The sequence below is a fragment of the Pituophis catenifer genome, unplaced genomic scaffold (assembly GCF_029215685.1).
Source record: "Pituophis catenifer annectens isolate HBS135680 unplaced genomic scaffold, rPitCat1.0.hap2 SCAF_5, whole genome shotgun sequence".
Taxonomy (NCBI): domain Eukaryota; kingdom Metazoa; phylum Chordata; class Lepidosauria; order Squamata; family Colubridae; genus Pituophis; species Pituophis catenifer.
This window is the reverse complement of record NW_027256885.1, coordinates 83,260,340-83,278,791: the sequence shown is the minus strand read 5'-3', so window position 1 is coordinate 83,278,791 and position 18,452 is coordinate 83,260,340. Positions and strand designations below refer to the sequence as shown.

The following is an 18,452-nucleotide window of genomic DNA, read 5'->3' as shown; positions in this document are numbered from 1 at the left end:
ATTGAAGGATGACAAAGTCCCAGGTCTTGCGGCCCCATGCACACAAAGCCATTCGATCTTGCCAGGATTTAATCAAAGCCTGTTGTCCCCCATTCAAGTCGCCACAGCCTCCAGACACTGTGAAAGGGCAGTAACAGCATCACTTGGGTCACCAGGGATGGAGATATAGAGTTGGGTATTGTCAGAGTACTGCAGATACCTTAACCCAGAGGTCGGCAACCAGCGGCTCCGGAGCCACAAGTGGCTCTTTGGGCCCTCTGCCGCGGCTCCCTGTCCCATCACTGGTTGGCCCCGCCCCTTACCCTTCTTATTTCTTTTTTGGACTCCAGCCCAAAACGGCAGGAAGCGAAGGCTGCCTTATGCGCAAATGTGACGCGAAGGCAGGTTCAGGGCCGCTTTGCTCCTGCACTCTTCTCCCCCCTCCTCCTCTCGTGACCCCTGGCCAGCTCTGGCTGAGCCGGGAGCGTGCACACACACAGGGAGACCCTCCTTAAGCAAGCTGCTGCCTGCCCCGCATGCGCCTTTCCTGAGCTTTGGCACTCGCTTGAGAAGGGTCTCCCCATGCGTGCACACTCTCCTGGGTCAGCCACAGCTGTCCCGGGCGTCCTGAGAGGAGGAGTGGGAAGAAGGTTGCCAGAGAGTGCAGGAGTGAAGCAGTCCTGTACCTGCCTTCGCACCACATTTGCATGTAAGGCAGCCTTCACTTCCTGCCGCTTCGGGCTGGAGTTCGTACCCTCCGCGCTCGGCCAAAGAGCTGCCGGGGGTGGGGGATGACACGGCAAGGCGATGGCCAGAGCATTAGTGCAGGACAGAAGCCGCATCCTGTTAAGACCCTCCTAAGAAGCAGCCGCCCACCCCGTCCGCGCCTTTGCTGCACTTCGGCGCTCGCTTGTGGAGGGTCTCCCCGCACATGCACACGCTCCTGACTCAGCCACAGCCGGCCAGGGGGTTACGAGAGGAGAGGTGAGGAGGAGGACGGTCACCCGAAGAGAGGGGGGAAACACACACACATATACATAGAGAGGGGGTGAGAGAGCGGAAGGGAGGGAGAGAGAGACACACAGAGGGGGTAAAGAGGGGGAGATAGGGAGAGAGACATAGAGAATGGTTTTGTGGCTGGGTAGGCATGGCTAGGGGTCATGTGACTGGGTGGGAGTGAGTAACATTGAGTTGGCCACACCCACCTAGGATTTTTTTCTGTAGGAAACCAGTCCAAGTGGCTCTTTGAGTGTTTAAGGTTGCCGACCCCAGCCTTAACCCATGGTGATGGATAATCTCATCCAGCAGCTTCATGTAGATGTTTAAAAGGAGTGGCGAGAGTACACACCACAAGATAGTGACCAAGGGCTGGACCTCTCACTCCCTATTAACACTGATTGGGACCAGCCTTGGAGAAAGGAGCTGAACCAGCGCAAGATTGCGCTGCCCAGCCCCAGCACTTGTAGCTGGCCCAAAAGAATACCATGGTTGATGGTATTGAAGGTCACTGAGGGGTCAAGGAGAACAAGTATGGTTGTAGTACCCCCGTCCCTCTCTTACCAAAGATTGTCAACAAGCGTGACCAATTCCATTTCCTTCCCATAACCGACCAGAATCCTGACTGGAAGGGGTCCAGATATTTCACCCAGGATCCTCTGAAGTTGCTAGGCCATCACCTTTTCCACAACCTTCCCTAAACGGGAGGTTGGAAACTGGACAAAAGTTGTCCAGGCAAGTGGGATCCAGTGATGGACTTTTAAGGAGGGGGCAAACCAGGGCTTCTTTGAAAGCCCCCAGAAATGTCCCCTCCACCAATCACGTTAATCACTGCCTGGACCCACCTGCTAGTCACTGTCCTGGAGGCTTTCACCATCCAGGAGGAACAAGGATCTAACTAACGGATGGTGGCACCGACCGCATCGAGGACTCTGTTCATTTCCTTAGGTCCAGAAGTGTCAAACCATTGCCAGATAATCAGGCAAGACCACTCCCCAGGAATCTCACATGAACTAGCTCCATGCATGGGATCCAACTGGGAACGAATCTGAGTGACTTTGTCCATAAGGTGCTGAACAAACTCCTCTGCCCGGTCCTGACGATCCCAGGAGGGATCAGGTGTTATGGAACAGGGCCACCAGGCAACAATCTGAGGATGCAAGGGTCTCTAAGCAAAGGACACAACTCCTTGCAGTCCCTGTTGGGATTGTTAGAGCTTGGATCGTCAGAGCTTGGCTCGTCAGAGGCATTTAAAAGAAAAAAGAAAAAAAGCCTCTGATGATCGCCTGGCTCAGCTGGGTATGGGGGGCGGGGGCAGGGATTTTTGCTACTGGTTCTCCGAACTGCCCGCCGCCATCGCTACCTACTCGCCCGAGCCGGTCCGAACCGGGAGCATTTCACCCCTGATTTAACTCTGATACAATGTATAATCTTATTGAAACCAAGACTGTTAGCCGGTCTATCTATTTCCCCCCTCCCTTCCCCCTCTCAGGGTTTGTGGCAACTATGAGGCAGCAAAAGATGGCTTCAGCCAGGTTCACTTCAGAGTTGACAGTCAGACCTCCCCCCTTAACTTGAGAGAAGTTCCTGGAAAATTCAAACAGGAAATAAATTAGTTTTCCATCAGCCACCTCTCCCTCCCCACAGAGGTGTTTTTAGCTTTTGAGGGTATTTATCGTGGAATTTCATAGTCAGTCTGCTTTTACATCCCAGCTTTTTACCCAGGTGGCCTCAGACAATGGGTATCCCTTCCATTGCACTAGGTATTGTTGGAGCAGTCCTGGGGGTTTCCCTGGTCACTTCTTCATTGCGGCACATGTTGCACAACTTTTGACATAGTTCTCAATGTCCCTTTTCATCTTTGGCCACCAAAATTGTCTCTTCACCAGGTGCAAGGTTTTCAGGAAGCAGAAGTGTCCTGCCTGTTTTGTGTCATGGCCTATTTGAAGTACTTGGAGGCGAAGGCTGTTGGGGACATACATTTTAGAGTCCTTCCAGGCTAGTCCATCTCTATGGGTCAGTAGCCTTTTGTTGTCCCTGTACCATGGATCGGTTGGCAGTTTGGTTTTTAGCTTTTGAGTCAAACCCCCTCCCTCTTCGGCTCTTCGCCTTTGCATCTGTTGCCTGGTGGTGGTTTGCATCGCTTTCTGGGAAGGAGGCATCATGGTGTGGATCACTTCCTCACACTTTAGTAGCTCGGTAATTGGGAGGGCGATTTCAGCAAAGGAGGGAATGAAGTGTCTGTAGAAATTAGCAAACCCCAGGAAGCTTGGGAGTTGCTTGCAGGTTTGAGGGGGTTGCCAGTCTAGGACAGCTTTGACTTTTCCTGGGTCCATTTCCACCCCCTCACTGGACACCCAATATCCTAGGTAATCTAGACTGGCCTTGTGGAATTCGCACTTGGATAGTTTGGCATACAGGTTTGCCGCTAGGAGTTTCTTGAGCACCTGGCGCACCAATTTGATGTGCTCCTCCATGGTTTCAGTGAAGATGAGAATGTCATCTAAATATACAAGGAACCCGGACTTCCGGTGGCTCTGCGTTCCCCGAACGGATGCTCCTTCAGGAGCTCCAGCCCCGTGATTCTGTTTGCCTCTAGAACAGCGAAAATCAGCTGTTCTAGCGGCTTGAAACTCTCCCCCAGGGAAAAAGGGGGAGAGAAGAGCAGAAGGGTCTGGGTAGAGCTCCCCTAGACCCCCAGGCTTTTTTTTTAAGCTTGGGGCTTGCAGGGTGAGAGCTCCCTGAAAGCCCTTCAGTGCTCTGGATCCGGGACAATTCTACTTTATGCAGAACAAGGGGTCACGACCACACCAGCAGTGCAATTTTAAGGATTATGAGAAAATTTGAACCTGAATGCTGGCAGAGCAAAATCAGGAGAACAGAAAATGCAAGTATTAAACTTTAACTCTGTTTAAAACAAAGAAAAAAAGATGGCGCTTAAGGGCGGCAAAACGAAACTTATAAGTGAAAGTGATCGTTAAAGCTGCAACATTGTAAAAGCTACTGGATTACCCGGCAAGAAAAAGGATTTAAAGTGCTAGTGAAATGAAAAAGACTATGGTATTGATTCCAACTACTTTATACTTCTAAATTGTGTGAAAATTATTGGATTTATTGACCTGATAGCTGAATAAATTTAAAGTGGAAATTGAATTATGGCTGACATCAAGGATGGAGGATCATTACTATATGAGCCAGCAAATTCATAAGTTGTGACTGTAAAGGTTTTACAAGAACTCTTAAATTTCTATACTTCTGCTATATTGGAATCAATTGAAAGGACTATTCAAAATTATAATCTGGAGAACAACAATGTTTTGCTGGCTGGAAAAGAGGAAGAAAATCAACAATTTCCAAAGATGCATCAGCCTCAAATCTATATTCAAAAATTTTCAAAAATAAAAGCAGGGGGAGGAGCAATGTTGAAGAAAGTACTATTGCAGAAGAAGGACTGGAAAAAATATAGAAAGAAAGGAAGAATTGAAGATTAGTTTCTTTTGGGGAGGATTTTAATACTAAATTTGAAAAGTCTACTGAAATTAGTATTTTTTAAGTTTAAGTAAAAATGTTTAACTAAAAATGGATAGCTTTTTAAAAAATTATCAAGGTATTAAAATGGTTAACTTTAAACTTAATTGATAACTTTCTGAAAGTTTTGAAACAGATATTTTGAAGGATGAACTCAAGAGTTAGAAATAATTTAACTCAATGGATTAATAGTATTTTTAAGGTTATATTCTATTGAAGTGGTTTTTTTTAAAAAAAACTTACTGAAGTATTAAAATGGTTAATTTAAAATTGAATGGATATAAAATAATATTTTTTTTCTTCTTAAAAGATGCTTTAAAGAAAGTTTTATAATGTTTAAATTAGAATTCTAAAAGGGGAGGCTGATGAACAATTTTTAAAAGAGGAGTTAAAGAGTGTGAGGGGGTTTTGAATCTTGTAGTAAGTTAGTATATTTTAGCTTATGTTTGTTTAATGCTATACCCTGTTTTTGCTCTGGGAAGTCGGGGGTGGGGGTGGGGAAGGGGGGGTTGAAGGTTGTGTGGGGATAAAATGGTTGTCTAATTCTTAATAAAATTAAAAGATAGTTTAATAAATAAATGTATTATTAATAAATGTATTAATAGAGAAGTAAGAAAAGTGGGGGAAATGTTATAATAAAGGAAATGATAATATTAAGATATGATAAATATTGGAAGAGCAGAAAGAAGACACAAAAGATGTATTCAGAAGATATATTGACTGATTGATTATGTATTGTTTGTTTGTTTATAAAATAAAAAAACTTTTTGAATAAAATATATATGTATACAAGGAACCCCTTGTACAGGTGCTCATGCAGCACCTCATTGATCAGTTGCATGAATACAGCAGGACCCCCCTGAAGGCCAAAATGCATCACTTTAAATTGGAAACTCCACGGTGCGCAATTGAATGCTGTTTTCCACTTGTCCCCCTCCTTAATTCTCACCCAGTAATATGCCTCTCGCAGGTCTAGTTTGGTGAAGATTTTCCCCTTTGCTAAGTGGGCCAGCATGTCTTTCATCAGGGGGAGTGGGTACATATTTTCCACGCAGACATACTTAATGTCTCTAAAATCCACGCATAACCTCATCGTTCCTTCTTTTTTCTCTTTGAACAGCACTGGTGCGGCCACCCTTGATTTCACTGGCTGTATGAACCCTCTGGACAGGTTCTTATTGATGTATTCCCTTAGTTCCTTCATTTCCCTTGGGGTCATGGAGTACAGCTTCGGTTTGGGTAGTTTCGCTCCAGCACAATCTCTATTGCGCAATCGGTGGGGCGATGGGGGGGCAGTGTATTGCAGTCTGCCTCGCTGAAAACTTCTGCTAGGTCCCAGTATTCCTTGGGAATCTGGGGGGTCCCTGGGAGTTTTTCTGATGTGGCCCTTGGATTTCTTGCTTCACTTAGTGTCCTTCAGCTGCTGGACAGCTCCTCTTTTGGGAATGCTAGGAGGGGGGAGAGGGCCTATTCCTAGCCTTAACTTTCTCTCTCCCCCTTCCCACCAGATGGTGGGGGCCCATTTGTCTAGCCAGGACAGTCCCAGGATCACCGCCTTGGTCATTTTTTGCGCCACTACAAAGTGGATGATCTCCCAGTGCCTGTCCATCTCTATGTTGTGGCCCGCCAGCGGCCTGCGTGGATTGTTGCTGATCTCGACGAGGAGGCTGGTGTGGTATGCGCCAGCAGCCTGTGCAGCCGGCGCTCGAGTCAGACAGTGAGGAGGCTGAAGAAGATGTGGTGCCAGAGGCAGGGATTCAGTTATGGCCTTCAGAACCTCCAGAGGCTCCTTTAAGTGAAGAGGATGAAGAGGAGGAGCCTCTTCTCAATGCACAGGTACGCAGAGCTGCCAAAAGGCAGGAGTGGTTACTCAGGAGGAGGTCTCGAGAGTAAGGCTTGGGGCTAATTGGCCACTCCCTTAGCCTATTTAAGAAAGAACGCAGCTTGCAACAAGCTGCAGGAAACAACTTTAGTTCGCTAATCATCGCGTTGGGATTTCTCTGCAACCTTGCTTCTGGGCTTTCTGCCAACTCCAGTAAGACTATGACTATCTTATCTGTGGAATTCTGGCAGGCTGTTAAGAACGCTTATTAACAGCCAGCATTTGCTAAGACTACGTTATTTGAGTAAACTAATTTTTGTTCACAGTTTGTGTGTGCTGTGTTCTTTGGGATCCATAGCTGGGGCAGAACACTCTAGCCTTACTGGTTCTGTGAGGAGCATGGCAGGGGCTCCCCCTGTCAGCGTTGGAAGCCATATTAGGCTGGAAGCTTCCATGCTGCCACCTTCTCATGTGTGGGAAAGTAGGAGGGGGAATTTAGTAGAGGGGTTGTTTGTAGACATAATAACATTCTTCCTGTCGGTCAAGGTCAGGGCGATCCAGCATCTGGAGGAGGAGTGGTCAGAGTGCTGAGTCGAGATGGGACGGACATTGATTGGAGCATGTGATTGACTGAGGAGTGAGAGGATGGTTTTGGGGGTTTTGATTTACTGAGGGAGAACCCGGACCTCTCAGATTCGGGTTTTCCCAGATGTGCCAGTTTACCTATTCTAGTAAAGAGAACTTTGGAAAATGCTTGCTTCCACGTCTTTACCTGGAGTGGGGGTTTTCTGGAACACTGACACCCCCTATCAACAATCCATCGACCTGCTCAAATCTTACAGGTCGGGTCAGGGTTTTAGCCCTGACCCCTAGCTTCAGGACAGTTTGCAAGCTGATTAGGCAGCGGGTGCATCCTGAACCTATTAGGGCTTCCACATCCCACTGGACTCCAGACTTTGGAGCCACAATTTTCGTGGGGATCTTGAAGGGGCGGATGGCTTCACTTAACATTGGGTCGTCCTCAATCTCATTGTCGCTGTCATAGGGTGCAGGCTGCTAGGTGTCCCGAGCCAGAGTCCTCTCTCCCTCACTTAGGGGAGGCTTCGTTGGGGCTTCTTCACCTTGGGCTCTGGCGGCTTCCCCCTCAGCTGGAGAGCTAGGGCTAGACATTCAGCCGCCCAATGGCCTTGCTGGCCACAACAGAAGCACTTGATAGGCAGTCCCGAGGCTCCACTAGAGGGGTCTGCGACTTGGCCAGGGTTCAGTCATCTCCCAAGCTGGTGCTTCTCCGGTTGGGCCTTTGGCCTTTGCTCTGTGGCTCCGTGCTTCTTGTACCACTTGAGTTCGAGGTCCATTGCCACTGCCATCTGATACTACTTGTGGATCCAGTCGGGGACCCCTCAGTAAATGCACGTGTGCAGCAGCTCATGGTCCAGGCCCTCCTTAAAGAAGTAGACCAGTAGCCTATCCGGCCACTGTCACAGCTTCCCAACCACTCTCCAGAACTCTCAGATGTACTCCTTGGTGGGCCAGCCCCTCTGCTTAAGCTCACGGATTTCTCCTTTGCCTTGCCTGGGAGTCTTCGAATCTAGCTCTTAGCTCTTGAAGGAAGGTGTTGATGTTCCCCAGCACTGGCGTGTCCTCGTCATGGAGTTGGGTCACCGATTCCGCTGCCTCTCCCTCCAGATTTGTGGTCACTGCACAGACCATTGCTTAGTCACTTGGGTAGTCTGCCACATGGTCATCTATATGAACCCACACCTGATTCAGGAAGAATGCAAGTTTGTCCGGGTCCCCATCGAATGTGGCCTTCATCAGAGGAGGGCGGCTGGCCAAGGAGGAGGAGGTTGCAGTGGTGCCCAAGCCAGAGGCCAATGCCCAGGGACCCAGCCAGCTCCGGGGTAGTATGCCCATGGTGGGGGTCCCTGCCACCCTGGAGGGTTGTGCAGTTGGCCAGGCAGGCTTGCCACCCGACGGTGATGTGGAGGGCTTCGCTGCGGCCCCGAGCTTGACTGTGCTGACAGCACCAGGGGAAGACTAGCTGACCGAGCTGCTGCGGTTGGTCCTGGGCCATGGCGGAGTGGAAACGACAAGGCAGGTCGGCTCAGGATTATTCCAGGCGGTTCGAACCTACAGGCCTGTCACATCCCCTTGATGTTCATCTGGTCAAACCTCTCCTGCGGGTTCTCCACCGTCTGACTGGGGAGGGTGGTCAGGTATCACCATTTCCCAGATTCATCTAGCTCAAGGGGTCCCCTCGCCCTCCAGTGTGGGACAAAGGTGACTGAGTCTCATGTGGATGTCAATGGGAACTCTATTCCAAACCCCTGGCCAGAGCCCTGGCACCTGAGGTGTTCTTCAGCCCGGTACATGTTCCCAACATCCGGTGCCTCCTTCTGGACCTTCAGCCAGGTAAGCACCAGGACGGCGTCCTCCACCAGCATTGCTGCTGTTTGCAGGCTTTCAGTAGGGACCTCACAGGCACCAGTGACTCCTCCTTCCTCTTTCTCCATTTCCATGGACTTCCCTGAGTCTTCTCTACTCCCTTGAAAGATCAGGTGAGCAGCTGGGGCTCAGGACCCCATAGAGTGGCTCTGGTTGGAATGGAAAGTTAGAGTTGGTTTAATGTCAGTGTTCCGAGTAACGCATCTGCCAAAAGCAGAACTCCGAGGCAGGTAGATTCCTCAAAGAACATGTTTATTGGATACTGTCAGGGTTCCAAGTAACACCCCCAACGAAAGAAGACTCCGAGGCTAGAAGTTCCTTAAAGTTCCATTTTATTAGAAATGTCATATTGGCACATCTGGGAAAACCCGAATCTGAAAGCTTCCAGGTTTTCCCCACCCAAAAGAAAGTCCCTTCCCCTGCACCCACATGTCCATCACATGGTCCAATCAATGCACCATCCCAACTGGAGATGTGTCCCAGTCACGCCACTCTAGGTGCAGGCAGAATGTCCTTGACTCCCAGAGTAAAGAATGTTATTATGGCTAGATATCTCTACAACTCCATGCAACCCCCCTCCCTGTTTCCCATAGCACTAAGTGTGGCAGCCCTGAAGATCCAAAGAAAAAGATGGCCTCCAGGGCTGACAGGCTGCCCCCCCTCAACCAATGATTGTGTCCTGCAACGAGAGGAACATAAGGGGTTAATTCAGTATTCCCTAACTACCTCTCCCCCCACAGGGGGACCCTTTGGCTTATCAGGGAATTTGTCATGGAATTGCTTCACTAATCTCTATGCCTTTACATCCCAGCTTTTAACCCAAGTAGCTTCAGACAAAGGGTACCCTTTCCAATGAACTAGATACTGTAATTGACCTCTATACAATTAGAGTCTAGGAATTTCTTCACCTCATAATGGGTTTCCTCTTGCACCACTATAGAGGTGAAACTCAAAAAATTAGAATATCGTGCAAAAGTTCATTTATTTCAGTAATGCAACTTAAAAGGTGAAACTAATATATGAGATAGACTCATTACATGCAAAGCGAGATAGTTCAAGCCTTGATTTGTCATACTTTTGATGATTATGGCTTACAGCTCATGAAAACCCCAAATTCACAATCTCAGAAAATTAGAATATTGTGAAAAAGTTCAGTATTCTAGGCTCAAAGTGTCCCACTCTAATCAGCTAATTAAGCCATAACACCTGCAAAGGGTCCCTGAGCCTTTAAATGGTCTCTCAGTCTGGTTCAGTAGGAATCACAATCATGGGAAAGACTGCTGACCTGACAGTTGTGCAGAAAACCATCATTGACACCCTCCATAAGGAGGGAAAACCTCAAAAGGTAATTGCAAAAGAAGTTGGATGTTCCCAAAGTGCTGTATCAAAGCACATTAATAGAAAGTTATGTGGAAGGGAAAAGTGTGGAAGAAAAAGGTGCACAAGCAGCAGGGATGACCGCAGCCTGGAGAGGATTGTCAGGAAAAGGCCATTCAAAAGTGTTGGGGACTTTCACAAGGAGTGGACAGAGGCTGGAGTCAGTGCATCAAGAGCCACCACACACAGACGGATCCTGGACATGGGCTTCAAATGTCGTATTCCTCTTGTCAAGCCGCTCCTGAACAACAAACAACGTCAGAAGCGTCCTACCTGGGCTAAAGAAAAAAAGAACTGGTCTGTTGCTCAGTGGTCCAAAGTCCTCTTTTCTGATGAGAGCAATTTTTGCATCTCATTTGGAAACCAAGGACCCAGAGTCTGGAGGAAGAATGGAGAGGCACACACTGCAAGATGCTTGAAGTCCAGTGTGAAGTTTCCACAGTCTGTGTTGATTTGGGGAGCCATGTCATCTGCTGGTGTTGGTCCACTGTGCTTCATTAAGTCCAGGGTGAACGCAGCCGTCTACCAGGAGATTTTGGAGCACTTCATGCTTCCTTCCACAGACGAGCTTTATGGGGATGCTGACTTCATTTTCCAGCAGGACTTGGCACCTGCCCACACTGCCAAAAGTACCAAAACCTGGTTCAATGACCATGGGATTACTGTGCTTGATTGGCCAGCAAACTCGCCTGACCTGAACCCCATAGAGAATCTATGGGACATTGCCAAGAGAAAGATGAGAGACATGAGACTGAACAATGCAGAAGAGCTGAAGGCCGCTATTGAAGCATCATGGTCTTCCATAACACCTCAGCAGTGCCACAGGCTGATAGCATCTGTTAGGTTCAGCTTGCAGCTTACTCCTAACTTGTTGGTCAGGCAATATCTGTTTCTTTAAGAAACAACTGAGCCACGTAATCAGGGTTTGCTGAACCCTGTAATTAGGCTACAGTGCATAAATAAGCAGCACAGAGAAGCGTTCCTTTCTTCCTGCTTCTTCCGGATTGATACCTGATTGTATCCTGTTGCTTACTATGTCTGTTGTATGGTACTGTATACCAATAGTTACTAAAGTCTGTTTGCTTTGGTAAGGGAAGATACTTACTGGACTGATATTACTGTTTATGACCTTGGACTGTTTTACTTACACCGAGACTGCTTGTTATCTATAAAGTATTATTCTCACATGAGCTGGACGTTTATCTCCTTCCCTGTGTGTTTCTGCTCTGCTCGTTGCACAAGCAACAAATACTTTTTACACACACCCTAACATTGGTTATGGGCCCAGAACGTTCCAGGGCTCTTTAATTTGTTTTTGTGGAAGTGAGAAGTGCAGGCAGTGGGTGTAGTAGTCAAGATGATGGCTTTTGAGCAAGGTACAAGTTATTCTACCATAACCCGGTTGGATGGTACAAACTATGTTACCTGGTCCACAAAATGCTGTCTACTTTTGCGAAAAGAAGGACTGTGGGACATGGTTAATAATCCACCGGACATAACTGCACTGAATGCTGATGACGAAGAAGATGCCAAAAAGATAGCGAAGTTTCACAGGGACAACGAGCATGCTTTATGCATCATTGGCCTGACACTGGGAGACCAGCAACTTGTCCATTTCCGGGGCGAAGAGTCTGCTGCGAGGTGTTGGACAAAGCTAAAGAAGCTCTACGTTCGTGACTCTGTGGGTATCCATATTTACTTGACACGGAAATTATTTCGCTTACATCTTCAGAAAGGAGGAGACATGATGGCTCACCTGGACTCCATGACAGGGCTTTTCCAGGAGCTACATGAGAAAGACCTTGTGTTTACTGAACTGCAGCAAGTTTATATTATTCTTTCATCGTTGGATGACAGTTATGACTCTTTTGTTTCATCATTAGAAGTATTGTCTAGAGATGAACTAACATTGGCCAGTATAACTGGTAGGTTACTGGATGAGGCCAAACGTAGGCAAGAACGAGACCAGTTAAGGATGCAACAGCAACCAAAAGTGGAAGCTGTATATGAGAATGTTAATATTGTGAAACGCTGTTATGCATGTGGGGCTAAGGGGCACATTGCAAAATATTGTAATAATAAGAAAGTATCTGCTAGAAACTCTGCTAAACCCAGGAAAGGGTGTAATTTAGCAACCAGTTCATCTATTAATATAAGAGATGATTGGTGGGTGATTGACAGCGGTGCCTCTCAATCAATAACAAAAAACAGAAAACTGTTTCTAAATATGAAGAAAAGTACTAAAAAGGTCAAATTAGCTAATGGCTGGAATGTGACTGTAGCTGGGGAGGGACTTGTTCAATGTTCTATTAGTAAGCACCCTTTACCCATGCTTTATATCCCTAGTTTGAAATATAACCTTTTATCTGTAAAGTCATTACTACATTCTGGGTTTACAGTAACTTTTAAAAACAACAAATGTTTGCTGGAATGTGAAGGCACTGTAGTTACTGCAGAATTAGAAAATGACTTATTTGTCATTAGGGATAAGTCATTACTGTTAGTTCAGTCAAAAGCTAAATTTGGAAATATAAAGCCGCATGATGAATGCTTACATTTATTACATAGAAGGCTTGGTCATCTGAATTTCAGGTTGTTGAATTTGACTGTTAAGCAGTCTAATGGCATTAAGTTAAGGGCTTGCAGCAAATACCTGAATTGTAATACTTGTAACCAGCATAAAAGTAAAGTTACACCTGCAAACCGCTGCAATGGGTTTAAAACAACTAAACCTTTGGAGGTAGTCTTTTTAGACTTAATAGGGCCAAAGAAACCCAGTTTAGGGGGAGCATGCTATATTTTGAGTATAGTTGATCACTTTACTAGATATGGTTTTTGCTACCTTATGAAGTCCAAAAGTGATACGTTCCAATGTATCACAAATTGGCTTCGTTTTGTTGAAAGGAAGCAGAGGTTTAAGGTGAAATGCATTGTTACTGACAATGGAACTGAGTTTACTAACCATCAGTTGGCTAAGTTTTTGAAGGATGCTGGGATACAGCATAAACGTTCTGCTCCTTTTCGGCCGGAACATAATGCATATATTGAACGAAGAGGCCAGACCCTACAAGCTATGACTAGGACTATGCTGGCTGATGCTTGTTTACCTGATAAATTATGGGGAGAAGCAATACTATGTGCCAATCATATTTTAAATAATGTGGTGCATTCCTCTACAGGAAAAATACCTTTTACTTTATGGCACGGGAGGAAGCCTGATTTAAGTTATATACATACTTTTGGTGCACCAGCCTGGGTGCATATACCAGTTAGTCAGAGAAGGAAGGACCAACAGAGAGCAAAGAAAATGATTTTTGTTGGCTATGAGGCTAACCATAGGTCCTATAGGTTCTGGGAAAAAGGAACAACAAAAGTTTTGTGTAGCGCTAGTGCTAAATTCCTAGAACATGAAGGCTGGGACAGGTTAGAAAAAGCAGACTATGGTTTTACAGATGTAGATGTTAAGATGGACCATATTCCTGATGATGATAGTTCATCTGTGATTGATGATAAACCATCTATTAAGGTTGAGGAACAGGAAGTAGGGTTAGGGGAGGATGAACCCAATATACCTGATGTTAGTCCTGTTATGCCTAGACGATCTTCCAGGGACCGGCATCCACCAGATCGCTATAAAGCCACAGTGGTTTGCCAAGTAGATATTGAACCATCCAGTTATCATGATATAAAATTATATCCAGAAAAGGAGCAAAAAGCCTGGCAAGAGGCAATGGATAGAGAAATTGATTCTTTGAAGAGGCTTGGTGTCTATGAAGTTGTAAGAATACCACCAAATGAGAAACTTATAGGCTGTAGGTGGGTCTATAAGGTAAAGAAAAGTGTAGATGGGGTAGTAACCCATAAAGCTCGGCTTGTTGCACAAGGGTTCTCACAGACAGATAAAGACTATGATGAGGTTTTTGCTCCAAGTTTACGAGCGAGCACTTTGAGAACGATGCTTGTTTGGGCAGCTAGAAATAAATGCTCTATTACTCATTTAGATGTCGAGACAGCTTACTTGAACGCTCCGTTGAAGCATACAATATATATGAAGAAACCTCCTGGTTATGATACACAGGATAGAACTGAGTGTTGGAGGCTACAAAAAAGCCTATATGGTTTAAGGCAATCAGGTTACGAGTGGAACCAATGTATAGTGCAGGAATTACATAACATTGGGTTCTATGAGGGCGTAGCAGATAAATGTCTGTTTAAAAAAGAACAGGATGGATGTGTTTCATTCTTGTTACTCTTTACAGACGACATTGCCATAATTACCAGAACTGACGCTGAGGCCAGAGAGATTATCAGTCAGTTGCAAACAAAATTTAAACTTAGAAATCTAGGACATATACGGCATTATCTAGGGCTGGATATCCTAAAAACATCTAGAGGATTTAAAATATCACAATCTAATAAGATCTGCAAATTGTTGAAAAAATATGGGATGGAATTATGTAAACCTGCCAAGACTCCTATGGCACAGGAATTCCAGCAGGATAGTTTGCAGAGTCCACAGTTCAGTAAAGAACTGTATCAATCATTAATAGGTAGTTTGTCGTATTTGAGCAACTGGACACGGCCTGATATAGCTTTTAGTGTTAATCAACTAGCACAATATAGTTCAGAGCCTACTGATAGGCATTGGCAGGCTGCTAAACGTGTTCTTAGGTATCTTAAAAGAACATTGCATTTTGCTATGTATTTAGAACCAAATGCCAATATGATGTTAAAGGCATATGCTGATGCCAGTTTTGCCAGAAAATCTACGTCTGGAATAGCAATCATGTTGGATAACTGCCTGATTGGATGGAAATCAATTCGCCAGAAACACATCAGTTTGTCTACCATGGAAGCGGAGTTTTCTTGTCTATCACTTACATGTACTGAACTGATTTATTATAAACAGTTGATGGAAGATATTGGATTCAAAATGGAGTATCCTATTACGGTTTATGAAGATAACCAGGCAGCCATTAAAATGGCAACGAATCTTGCTGTAAAGACAAGGACTAAATACACTGATATACGTTATCTGAATGTTCAGCAATGTGTTAAGGATAACATGATTACATTGGAATATTGCGCATCAGAGGACAATATTGCCGATAATTTTACCAAAGCGCAAGATGCCATTAAACACACCAATTGTTGTGAAAGATTTGGATTAAGAATCTGAAATGTAACTGATATCACTGTACAATGTATGATTTGGATGTGTATTTTTGTTTCTGTATCTATTGTGTATATTGTCCTGCCCAATGGGGAGAATGTTAGGTTCAGCTTGCAGCTTACTCCTAACTTGTTGGTCAGGCAATATCTGTTTCTTTAAGAAACAACTGAGCCACGTAATCAGGGTTTGCTGAACCCTGTAATTAGGCTACAGTGCATAAATAAGCAGCACAGAGAAGCGTTCCTTTCTTCCTGCTTCTTCCGGATTGATACCTGATTGTATCCTGTTGCTTACTATGTCTGTTGTATGGTACTGTATACCAATAGTTACTAAAGTCTGTTTGCTTTGGTAAGGGAAGATACTTACTGGACTGATATTACTGTTTATGACCTTGGACTGTTTTACTTACACCGAGACTGCTTGTTATCTATAAAGTATTATTCTCACATGAGCTGGACGTTTATCTCCTTCCCTGTGTGTTTCTGCTCTGCTCGTTGCACAAGCAACAAATACTTTTTGCCACGCATGGATGCAAAAGGGGCCCAAACCAAGTACTGAGTACATATGCATGCTTATACTTTTCAGAGGTCCGATATTGTTCTATGTACAATCCTTGTTGTATTGATTTCATGTAATATTCTAATTTTCTGAGATTGTGAATTTGGGATTTTTTTTTTTTTGCTTTAATTTATATGCCGCCCTTCTCCGGAGACTCAGGGCGGCTTACAATGCGTTAAGCAATAGCCTTCATACTTTTGTATATTTATACAAAGTCAGCTTATTGCCCCCACAAACTGGGTCCTCATTTTACCTACCTTTGAAAGGATGGAAGGCTGAGTCAACCTTGAGCCTGGTGGGATTTGAACTTGCAGTAATTGCAAGCAGCAGATGATAATAATAATAATAATAATAATAATAATAATAATAATAATAATAATAATAATAATAATAATAATAATATTTATATACCGCCCATTCTCCCGAAGGACTCAGGGCGGTGTACAGCCAGAATTAAAATACAATATACAAATATACAATATCTAGTTAGAATTAATTAAAATCATTAAATAGTTTGGCCGAATTTTAAAACCCAAAATTAAAACCCAATTTAAAATCATTCAATTTGACAGCCCCGCCTGTCGGAACAGTAGGGTCTTGAGGGCACAGCGAAAAATCCGGAGGTCAGAGATGTTACGAATATCCGGGGGCAATTCATTCCAGAGGGCAGGAGCTCCCACAGAGAAGGCTCTCCTCCTGGGTGTCGCCAGCCGACATAACTTGGCACCCTGAGGAGTCCCTCTCTGTGGGAGCGAACTGGTCGGTGGGAGGCTGTTTGTGGCAGAAGGCGGTCCCGTAGATATCCTGGTCCTATGTCATGGTGCGCTTTAAAGGTGGTGACCAACACCTTGAATTGCACTCGGAAGACCACTGGGAGCCAGTGCAGCTCGCGCAGGAGAGGTGTTACATGGGTGTAACGAGGTGCGCCCATAACCACCCGCGCGGCTGCATTCTGGACCAGTTGGAGCCTCCGAGTGCTCTTCAAGGGGAGCCCCATGTAGAGAGCATTACAATAGTCCAGACGGGAGGTGACGAGGGCGTGAGTGACCGTGCGCAAGGCGTCCCGGTCCAGAAAGGGACGCAACTGGCGGATCGGGAGAACCTGATAAAAAGCCCCCCTGGCTACGGCCGTCATATGCTCTTCTAAAGACAGCCGTGAGTCCAGGAGGACACCCAGATTGCGAGCCCTCTCTGTGGGGGGCAGAGATTCACCCCCAATAGTCAGCGATGGCACCAGCTGACTATACCGGGACGCCGGGAGCCACAGCCACTCAGTCTTGGAAGGGTTGAGCTTGAGCCTATTTTTCCCCATCCAGACCTGCACGGCCTCCAGGCAGCGGGACATCACATCAAGGGCATCATTGGGGTGGTTTAATAACAGTGCATTAGTCCACTGTGCTACCAAGGCTCTTTATTTTCATGAGCTGTAAGCCATAATCATCAAAATTATGACAAATCAAGGCTTGAACTATCTCGCTTTGCATGTAATGAGTCTATCTCATATATTAGTTTCACCTTTTAAGTTGCATTACTGAAATAAATGAACTTATGCATGATATTCTAATTTTTCGAGTTTCACCTTTAGGCTTGGGTGCCGGCTGTGTCTGTGGTCTCAACCTTGACCTGACTGCCGGCTTTAGCAAACTGCAGTGAAAGACAGGATGCACTTTCCTTAGTATGCGTGGGAGGTTAAGCTGAACTGTCACTGAGTTAATTACTTTCACTATTGGGAAAGGTCCTAAAAACGTAGGTCCCAGCTTCTTACTGGGCAACTTTAATTTAATGTATTTGGTTGATAGGTAAACCCGATCTCCCACACGGAAGGAGGGCTGGAGAGATCAGTGTTTGTCTGCTTGTTTATTGTACACCTCAGCGGCTTCTGCCAGCACTTTTTTGGTGTCTTCCCATCCCTTAGCAATTCCATCCACTCGGTTAGAGTCATGGAGGAAGGTGATTCTCTGGGCAGCTCGGGCATGGGGACAAAGTCCTTGCTGCTGGTGACCTGAAAGGGGGTCAAGCCGGTGCTGCTATGTATGGCGTCCACCCAGTTCTCTTTCTGATAATCCACATAACATCATATATATTGTTCCACCATTGTGTTCGCTCGTTCTGCAGCTCCATTTGTACTCAGATGGAAAGCTGAGCTAAGTCCCTGAGTATACCCAACCGATTTCAGGAACTCCCTCCAGAACTTAGCAGTGAATTGGACGCCTCAGTCTGAGATTACCCAGCGGGGCACTCTGTGCATCTGGTAAATCTGCTTGATAAACATTTTTGCCAGTTTCTTGGCTGAGGGTAATTCCGAGCAAGCAGTAAAATGGCTTGCTTGGGAAACAAGTTGATCACTGTCCAAATGACTGTATTTCCTCCACTCTCTGGGAGCTCGACTGTAAAGTCCATTGCGATTTCCTCCCAGGGCCGGCTGGGGTTAGCCACTTGTTGGAGGAGCCCAGGAGGTTTCCCTGGTCTTATCTTCATGGTTGCACCAGTGCCACAGCTCTTTACGTAATCCTCTACGTTGGCCTTCATCTTTGGCTACCAAAACTGTCTTCTGGCCAGATGCAGATTTCAAAG

General features: G+C 45.7%; 1 protein-coding gene across 1 annotated transcript in view; it reads left to right on the top strand.

Annotated features, from left to right (window-relative positions):
- STT3B (STT3 oligosaccharyltransferase complex catalytic subunit B) overlaps nt 1-18,452 on the top strand; it is a 521,911-nt gene that overhangs the window by 345,652 nt on the left and 157,807 nt on the right. The window lies entirely within an intron of this gene.